Raw genomic sequence first — 10826 nt, 5'->3', positions numbered from 1 at the left:
GGATCCGGGCTGGGCTTCAGTTTTGCAGAGTCCGCTGGCCCCGAGGCTGAGGGGGCTGGGTCTGCACGGGTTCGCGGGCCGAGGGGAGGTTTGCATCCGTCCTCCGACGAACGTGCTGCCCTGCAGCTGGCGGCTTGCACCCACTGCCTCCCCCGCCCAGCGGTTGCGCCCAGACCTCCCACCCCCGGAGTATTGTGCCGCCTGAGATCAAATGCATCTCGTGTGCAGCCTCCCCACACTCACCCCGGGGGGCAATGCCGACCTTTCTCCACCCCCCCCTCCTCCTCCCCTCCAATCCCCCTCTACTAAAGACTCCTAGATGGGAGACTCTGAAGGCAGTGACACCCCTGTTCCCTGGGCACATAACGTGTTCATTGTCGAAGGATGTCTCCCGTAGAAAAGCTAACCGCTCCTGCCTCACCCTCCAAGTCTGCCTTCACAATCTAAGATCCCATATGCTCTTCTTTGAAGAGGGCCAATCTCTGATCACATCTAGTTCATCCCTCCCCCTCCACACACACACACACACACACACGCACACACACACACACACACACGCACACTTCCTGATTGCTGAGCAGCCACTGTCATCGCGATCCATTGTCAGGAATGGCTTGTCCCAATCACAGGAATGTGCTTTTGCCTTCGGAGAAGGGTGCTGGCCACACCATGTTCTCGGGATGTGCCTCCCTGAGCCTGTCTTTGATTGTCCCCCTGCTCAAGCAGCGTTATTGCAGTGTTTCCCTTCTGTGCGTCTCCAGTGGACCCTCAGTAGTAGCCTGAGTGATGCTTTTGCCCGGTTATTTAGACACCTATGGTGTAGGGGAAATTTCTTCTTCTTTGGCTGTAATGTTTAACGTCTATCCTCAAGGAGTAGTAAATAAATAAGGCAATATTTTGGGAAGATGGTGTCTCCCCCCCCCCCTCCATGGTCAGGCCGGTATTGTTCTGGAAATGGCCACAAGCACACACATGTTTTGTTGACAACGTGTGTGTGCCTAGGGAGTGCAGAGCTGCTGTGGCTGGCATGTGTGAGTGTGTGTGCAGAATGCAGGTGATGTTCCCATGTGAAGCTGAGTGGAGAGTGGCGAGCTGCACTGTGATCCCGGGAGCCGGCAGGCAAAGCTTGGTTGTTGGCATCAGGACTGTGCACATGTGTTTAGCTAGAGCCAGCGGTTCTCAACCTGTGGGTCGCGACCCCTTTGGCGGTCAAACGACCCTTGCACAGGGGTCGCCTAAGACCATCCTGCATATCAGATATTTACATTACGATTCATAACAGTAGCAACATTACAGTTATGAAGTAGCAACGAAAATAATGTTATGGTTGGGTCACAACATGAGGAACTGTATTTAAAGGGCCAGAAGGTTGAGAACCACTGGTAGACGCTGCCGTTGGTATAATTTTGTTTAAAATGCTCACTGCTGAGTTTCAGTGTATCTGGAAATGCCTACTTCAGGGGTTCTTAACCTTTCTTTGAGGTCACTGAAGCCTTTTTGGGTGCTCTTGGTGAAATAGACATGGTTTTGCTTCTAATTACAGTCATCTTGAAGCTGGTCTTGGGACCTCAGGATAAGATCTATATTATGAAAAAGTGAAAGGAACTTGAGTTTTGCGTGGGAGGGGGGGGGATTTGTTTTTGTTTTTCTTAAGGATTGACATTACTTTGCTCCTGAGCAATAAGCAACAAAGCAGATTGTACATGTATTCTTCCTTGTGTTTTGTTATTTTTATTACCGTGAGTTAGATATTTGTAAGGTATCATTTCCCTGTCTTCCTATAAAAAGCATGTACGTGCGAGTTTCACAAAGTTAAAACTGGAGCCAAAATAATTTGTCTACATTTGACCACTTGGTAATGTATGTTCCTTGCACTGTATTGTAATTTCAGCCGCAAAGTCAGTGGTCTGTTTTATGATGCCTGTCCAGAACCTTTATTTGTTGGTTGAGGTTGATCTGATCTCTTACAAGACTTTATCATTCCCCTAGTAGAGCACCTGCTCCATGAGGAAGATTTTTTTCAACTTTATTAAATATTACTGCATATCTTTATTCCAGGTGACAAGTTGCCATCAAAAGCATCCATTTTTAAATTTTGTTATAATGGAAGGATTTTCATTGTGGTTAGGGAGTTTAATCTCCATGTTTTAAAATCTAGAACTAGGGATGAACATTGCACCAGTCTGTCAATAAGCAGGGGGCAGCCGTCAGCTAGTCTTCTTTAAATCACTCTGCATTTTGATCATATTTCATTCCAGCTTCGTGAAAGTGTCGTGATGGGCAGTGACATTAAAGAAGCACAGTCTCCAGCTCTCCAGGAGCTTCCAATTCTGACAATATTTTTCACTTAAAGAATCCTTTGAGACCTTAAATTTTTTTGCATTTTGGGGGTTTGAGAGGCTAGGGCAGTGGTCGGCAAACTCATTAGTCAACAGAGCCAAATATCAACAGTACAACGATTGAAATTTCTTTTGAGAGCCAGATTTTTTAAACTTAAACTATATAGGTAGGTACATTGTTATTAACTTAATTAGGGTACTCCTAAGGCTTAGGAAGAGCCACACTCAAGGGGCCAAAGAGCCGCATGTGGCTCGCGAGCCGCAGTTTGCCGACCACGGGGCGAGGGAATTCATTGCATCAACAGCTTTGGGGAAGGCAAGGGAGCCTTGGAATCTTGCATAGAACCTGTTCCACATAGCTGAAGAGTAGCATTTATTCTAATAAATTATGTAGTGTACCCTAAGAAGTTTGGAAGAATGCTGAGATTGCAAATATCACATTTTTTATTGTCTAATAAACATGCTTGAAGTGGTTTATATTACAGGTTATGTTTTTTGTTCGTGTCATGCCTGAAATTTTACTGTCGGAAATTATCTGCCTGTCCTGAACCCAAACCATTTCAAAGTTGCAAATATTAGTATGTCACTTTGCTTTGTCAGCATAGTATAGTGACAGATCATTAACATCTTGGGACAGGGTGCTTCCTTGGTTTTTAATATTGCAGAACCTCTTCTGACCAGCCACTTACCTAGTTAAACACCCACATGCCACAGAGCAGCTGATCATATAACACATATGGCTGTGAGAAAAGCACGCTCTCTGCCAGATTCAGGGCTTGGGAGCTGGAAAACAATTGCATGGCCGTGAAACACCAGGAGTCGTGGTGCCAGCAGCTCCCTCATTAATGCGAACAGCCCGCTGTAGTTCCTTCAACACTCTTCTTCGACACCCTTCCCGTAGGAGGTTTCAGATCAGCAGCTCCTACTCGAGGGAGACAGCACCTACTTTCTGCAACTGTGGCCTCAAGATCTGATTCGTGACACCCAGAGCTGTTTCCATTTCTGCTCTCAGTATGGGAAGCCACCTTGTAGTGTGGTAAGAAAATACTTCGCAAGTCTGTAGAGAAAAAGTTGATTAGTAATGCTCCTGATGTGATTTTGTCCTTGCTTGTCTGAAGCCTATTGAAGTGAATTGTAAAAGCAAACTGTTTTTAAAAAGCCCTTTTCTAAAGGGTTTTAGATAATTTGACCAAAAATACTCTCGAGTTTCATTTCCCTTGTTCTAAAAAGTCAGTTGAGAGACAGCCAACAGCACAGTTTACAAGGCCTGTGGATTCTCTTGCATTTTGAACCGTAGCCTTTGGAACTAGTTATCCTCAAGGAGGTGACTGCATTTCCTTGCTGGGAACTCTTGGGTCTTGTGCTTCGGTTTGAGGTGTGATGTTTTTCTCAGCTGTGTGTCCTCGTGTCCAGCAGTTAGCACGTGAATTTACTGTGGTAGAGGTGCACTGGTTCTGCAGTTAGTGGCTCCAGCAGCTGGAGTCTAGCTGGAGGGGGAGCTGGAGTCTAGCTGGAGGGGGAGCTGGAGTCTAGCTGGCGGGGGAGCTGGAGTCTAGCTGGCGGGGGAGCAGGGAGGTGCTTCTTTGGAGCCAGGCAGAACTGGGTTTGAGTCCCAGCTCCACCACTTACTGGCTTCATGGCCTTGGGCAAGTCACCCTGACCTCGCTGGTCTCAGTTTCCTCATCAGCAGATTGGAATTTGCTGTGAGGATTGGAGATAATACATGAAACCTCTAGCACAGTTCCTAGCACTAGTATTGAGGGAGTATTAAGGACTCAGTAAATGGTAAGACACCATTGATGTGGAGTGTAACTACAGATTGTTTTGGCTTCCAAGATGTAGAAGTCTGGTGCTGCAATCTGCATACTTTCATTTGTGCAGATTTGGGATGAAAAAATTGCAAATATTTGTCTTGGAGCATACCTCAGTCTTGCAGGTGCAGCGTGCTTATTGGAACTTTGATATGTTGCTGTATGGCTGGCTGAACTTGGTAGAGACAATAAAACTTGGCTCCTAGTTCTAGTGTTCCCCACAGGCTGTGCTTGTTTTAAGCCTATTCAAGCTTCTATGGTAAAGGGGGTGTTTTAAGACATTAATGTATCTCAATGAGTTCTGTGTCCACAGTTGAATCATGTGCAAAGCCTTGTGTAAATTTTCATGGTTAATGAAAGTCACAGAGTGCTTGCTAGAATCAGTGACGACATCAGATGCTTGTTTTAGTTAATCTGTTTATTTATATAGCAGGTATCTTTGATTTTTACAAACATTTATGAACATTTTCTCTTAAAGATTCCTCTTGCTCTCCCGAGGTTCAGTTATAAACTGTTATTAGAGCTTGCTAGAGGTTTGAGTGCCTTCGGCATTTTTGCTTTGGTGGGAGAAGGAAACAAAGGTTAGGTCCCTTTACCTATCAGATTTGACCAACTCTCCACTTTAGGCCTATTCCTACAGATTGTGTGTAGTTCCCAGCCTTGTTTTTAACCAAAAAGGGAGTTTTATGGTAAACTATGACTTTTTTTTTTAAAAACAATTTAAGAGATTGATTACTTTGAAAAGTAGGTTCAAGGGCATGATTAGAGTTTTATTCAGTGCGTAGAGCTTTTCAAATAGGATTTCTTAGTCTGTCACTTTTGCAGGATGTTATTGTGATAAGTCTGGGAGCCCTCGAGTTACCTAGAGACTGTTCACATAAGGTAGACACATCAGGATTACCGCAAGGGAATCTGCTAATCTTTACTTTCATTTATTTTTGAGCCAGCTCTAGGGGCTTGCCCATCAGTGGAATCAGTCACTGGTATTGGATTGCTGATAAAGACAGATTGGCAAACAATGATCTTAGCCTCTCTCACCTTTGATTTTGCAGAACACTTGAAAAAACTTAATCTTGGCCAGAATGTTTAATAATAGCACTTAGGCTATGTGAACCCAGACTGACTAAACAAATACAATTTAGATGATTGAGTTATGTATTTTTTTCTCAATTATAATATCTTTTTTTTTTTAGTTAATCCTTACCTGAAGATATTTTGCCATTGATTTTTAGAGAAAGTAGAAGTGAGGAGGAGAAACACAAAGAACTATCGATGTAAGAGAGACACATCAATTGGTGTCTCCCTCACGCACCTGACCAGGGCCTGGGATCAAGCCTGCAACTGAGGTACATGCCCTTGACTGGAATCGAACCCCGGACCCTTCAGTCTATGGGTGGACGCTCTATCCACTGAGCCAAACCAGCTAGGGCTATACTATATTTTTTAAGTAAACTTTTTCTTGGGAAGGAGGGGTGCTATTTTTTTAACTATTGTTTTTTCTGGTTTACCTAGAGTAAAATGGCCTAGTAGATAACTAGATGCTTCTGTCAGTTTCTAGATAAACCAGTCAGTGTGTGGTGAGAAGGGATTGTTGGAAGAGAACAAATAGGAATGATGCAAAGAATGACTCTGTAGCTGAATTTTTTGGTCTTTACTATGCATGTGGCATCAGAGGGTTATGACTCTTACCTGGATTTCACAGAGGTATCAGCATTGGGTAGCTCCGTTTGTCTTTAATGCTAGGGAAGAAGATAGTCTTTATTATATTTATACTTTTCAGCTTTAAATATTTTATTCCATTTGGGGGATTCAATAGGACATAACTTCTTAATTACACTCTGTTACTTATAAAATGAGATTTATAACTAGACTCTTATGAATTGTTTTCACCCTTTTGAATGTGTCATTTTAATATATCTAGAGTAATATCAGTGGTCTGTGAACATTGAAACACATAGTAAAGTGTGTTTGTTTGAGGAGGTGGCAAGTAGAGTGTTGGTGATCTCAATTATATGGACAAATCTGTATTCTTTTCAGTTCCTCTTAAGACTGTAACCCTGATGCCCAGGGACTTTCCTGTGTTCATGTACTATTAGAGAGCCTTACAATTTTCTCTTCCTTCCTTCTCTCCTTCCTTCCTTTTTTTCCATTTTCTTCCTTCCTTTGTTCCTTCCTTCCTTTGCATGTAAAATCGGTTAAATTAACTCAGCAAAAGTTTAGAAAAAACTAAATGCCCATCAGTGTAGAATTGGTTAAATAAATTAGGGTATATTCATGAAATAGAACAGGTTTTATATAGCTGCAAAAAGAATGAAGAAACTATATATTGCTGTGGAAATCTTTAAGCTGTATTGTTAATGAAAATAACAAGGCATATAACAGTGCATAGAATGTGTTCCTGATTGTAAAAAAGTTGGGTGGGGATTTCCCTACATATTACAGAATAACTCTAAGAAACAAATAATCTGTTTTATCAGAAACTTGTATTGGTCGTCAGTTGGGAGAGTGAACGGGATGACTGAGGCAACTGGTTTGGAGGGAGATGCTTCGCTGTATTTTTTTTTAAGTAAAATTTTAATTAAAGTAGACAGTAACATAGAAAAGTAGGGAATTCATAGGTATACACAGAAGAATCATAGAATCTTCTGTATAGTCAGCAGATTACATAGGTTATTTATAGAACCAGAAGCAGCCTCTCCTGTCCCTCCCAGTGACTGCTGTCCCAAAGGTTGCCCCTATTCTGAGTTCTATCATCATAGGTTAGTTTTGCTTGTTTTTGTTGTTTTTGAGCTTCTTATAAGTAGAATACAATATGTACTCATTTGTACTATGTACTGAAGGAAGGAAATGAGAATAGCCTACCCATATTGTATATAACAATAGTTTATTCTCATGTAATACTCCATTATATGCTATCTATAATAATAAAAGGGTAATATGCTAATTAGACCAGACATCCTTCTGGATGAAGCCGCAGTGGGGGGGAGGGGGGGGCCAAGCCCCTTGCACGAATTTCGTGCATCGGGCCTCTAGTATATTATCATTTATTTGTTCATACTACCATTGATGAACATTCAGATTGTTTCTGGTTTTGGCTAGCATGAGTAATGATGCTCAGTTTACTACATGTTCTTCTGTTCTTAAGACTTTTGATTCATGTGAATGTATACCTATTAAATATATATGTATATATTTTTAATCCTCACCTGAGGATATTTTTTCCATTGATTTTTTGAGAGTGGAAGGGAGGGGGAGAGACAGAGAGAGAAACATCGATGTGAAAGAGATACATCGATTGGTTTCCTCCTACATGCCCCCAACTGGTACGTGCCCTTGACGGAACTCGAACCCGGGACCTTTCAGCCCGCAGGCCAATGCTCTATCCACTGAGTCAAACCAGCCAGGGCTATTTTTTTTTTAAGTGTCCCCTCCCTAGCCAAGTAGCTCAGTCAGTTGGAGCGTCTTCCTCTACACCAAAAAGTTGTCTGTTCAATTCCTGGTCAGGACACATACCTAGGTTGTGGTTCAGTCTCTGTCCATGCACATGTGGGAGGCAGCCAATCAATGTTTCTCTCTCACATCTATGTTTCTCTCTCTCTCTCCCTCCCTCCCACTCTCTAAACATCATTTAACATGTCCTCAGATGAAGATTTTAAAAAAATAAAAGTGTCCCCTAATTGATCCATAGGAAAATTGTAATGTCCTATTTAAAATTAAATATTAAGATACTTAGAGGGGCAAAATAATTTCAAGCCATTTCTTTTTACATTCTCAAAGACCTGGCTTGTATTTTCACAATATTAAGAGAGTTCCCAAGCCAACCTAAGAGAAAACTCTGTATTCTTTTATCCTTAAAGGAGTTAAGTATGATGGAAAAATGTCTTAAAAATAATTACAGCTCTTGCAGGATTTGTTTTTGTAACTGCTAAATATTTATTTTACTATCTCGTTTCATAATATTGAAGTCACAATCTTTTGTGAATTGCTAATTATTAAAAATATTTTTACTTAATGTAATTTTAATAACTGCCAAATATTTAAACTCTTTGGAAACCCAGGGTTTTAAACAAATAGCAACATGAAAAACTTAAGTACAGGTAACCTAGTTTTGAATATTTAGAAATTAGGTAGACCTATCAATGAGTTGGTGATGGCATATAATTATATGTACCCTGCACTTTAATAACTGCTGAGGCCTCATCATTTCTATTAAAGACTGCATTTGATCAAATTTTTTGCTTTAATTGCAGTAATGCCATTTCCCCTTCTTTTTGCCCAAACATGGGAATAATAATTAAAGTATAAACATGTAAAGCCGTGGTTCTCATCCAAAGCCAGTTTTGCCTCCAGGGGACATTTGACAATGTTTGGACACATCTTTGTCACGAGTGGGACCAGGCGTGTGCTATTGGCATCTAGTGGGCAGAGGCCAGGTGTGTTGTTAAATATTCTAGCAAAGAATTCTCTGGTCTAAAATGTCAGCTGTGCTGAGGTTGAGAAACCCTCTGTGAAGCAGCTAATTAAACTGATGCTATTAGGCAGGTAGGATTTGAGCACTTTGTTAGACTTAGCATATGAAACTCACCTTTAGTTTATCTAGTCTAGAGAAAAAAATAAGCTAGATAATTTTCTAAATAATAATAGAGTTTTAATATGAAGACTGATCTTAATATAAGTTTTAGTGGACAAGTCATCTTTTTCTTAATAGGCTATTTATAGTTTCTTAGTGGGTATAGCCAGATTATCTTAGAATATAGCTGTTATCTAAAAGGTTATTCACAAAGAGAAAAAGAATAATCTTTATATATACTACACAGCAAAAACTTTTAGGGGTCTAGGTTTTTTCAAAAGCAGATACATTTTTACTTTTATAGCTGTTTGACATAAAATATTTTTAAAGTTCACATCATATGGTAACCTTAAAAACACTTCATATTGCTAAGTGCGAAGATGTTTAACTTAAATTTGGAAAATACATACATAGTAGAAAAAGATCTAATTTCAAATGGCAATTTCTTCCTGTTTCGTTCTGGTAAAGAATATATATACATTTCTGCATCTATTCTAACTTGTCTGGTATTATCACAAAATCCAAAAGACAGTCTGTCCTGCCTTCCAGTCTCTCCTCAACCTTTTCGTCACCTCAAATTGAAAGTTAGGCTTTTTCTTTTCTTTAAAGATGATTTATGTCTTTTGGGCCAGGTGGTACACGGAGTGCTGAAAGACATGTCCACAAACACAACTGTTGCAGGCTCGGACAGTTCCAAATCTAGAACTGTTTCATAATTATATATCGAATCCATATGAAATAACTTGATTTACAGCTACAGTTTGTCCTTTGGAACTAAACATAATAATACAGTGATGGTCTGTATCATATCTATAAGTTAAAATTACATAGGTAATATTGTAGTTAACAATCTATAGTCTAATGTCGATGTTTTATAATATAGCTATATCTTAGCTTTCTAGGATTATAGTTTACAATAAACTCTACTTAAACTCTACTTCAATAAGCTTGACTATCTGCTCATAGATTATTTCTAGTCATATTATGTACCATATATAATGTATCTGGATCTCTGTATTTATTTAAACAGAATTACCTTTGACATTGATATCTTTGAAAGTTATCTTTTGACGTTTCCAGACAGTTCTGCCCAAGGCCATTTTAGGACAGCGTGGAAAACTTGTAGAAACATGATTTATGACATGGATGAGTGTAGCTCTGGCCCATGCAGTTACAAGTCCCTGTCGCCAGGAACACGTAGGAAACAGCCACCTTTCGTTTACTAGGAAGTTAACTTGTCTGTTAATTGAAAGTAATAGGAGTATACTTTGCCAGATGGTTTCTCTGTCTGTAATGTCTTGCTCTGAAAGAAGGTAAGTATTAAGTGATTCTTGAAGAAGAAAAAGGTGCTGGCCTTGAAGCAAAATACCATTATAGGTAGGGTAGTACTTGGGTGTCTTTTACTCTACATTTGCTAATGCAAAGAATTCCTTCTGAAACTTTGATGTCCAAACTCACTGTATTAATTTGAACCATTCCTTGAAACAGTTTAGGGAGAGGAGAACGAAATCGGCAACACCAAGTAGATATGAATTTTTAAAAATCACTTTCCTCCCAGCTTCAGTGGAACTCTTGAGTGTTTCTTCCATTAGCATACCATATTTTCCTTAGAAAAAAATTCTCTGAAGCATTCTAGGAAAAGAAAAATAGTGGTCAAGAAAAGCTTCAAGGAGATGCATTTGAGCTAGATGTTGAAAGATGGCTAGGATTTTACCATGGGTGGTGGGGTGTTCTAGGTAGAAGGAAAGAATGGCTTAATCAAAGGGTCAGTGGTGGAGAAAGTTCAAGGTGCATTTGAGAAATAGCATGAGGATGTTGGTGGGAGAGGAGGACGTTGGGAGCAAGGACTGAAGAGTCAGTTGGGCTCAGATGGTGCAGGGTTTGTAATGCTTTACTAGCAGTTTGTACTTTATTCCAAGGCTGGAGAAACCAATAAAGGGTTTGTAGCTAGGGAGTTAGATGATCCAGATTCTTTAGGAAAATACAGTTTAACAGCGGTCGCCAACCGGTGGTCCGCAGACCACTGGTGGTCCGCCAGCCCCGAAAGGTTGGCGACTGCTGGTTTAGAAGATCTCACACGTAATAGATGATCAATAAATGTGTTGA

The sequence above is a fragment of the Myotis brandtii genome, unplaced genomic scaffold (assembly GCF_000412655.1).
Source record: "Myotis brandtii unplaced genomic scaffold, ASM41265v1 scaffold265, whole genome shotgun sequence".
Lineage (NCBI taxonomy): Eukaryota > Metazoa > Chordata > Mammalia > Chiroptera > Vespertilionidae > Myotis > Myotis brandtii.
Note: the sequence above shows the minus strand (reverse complement) of the source record.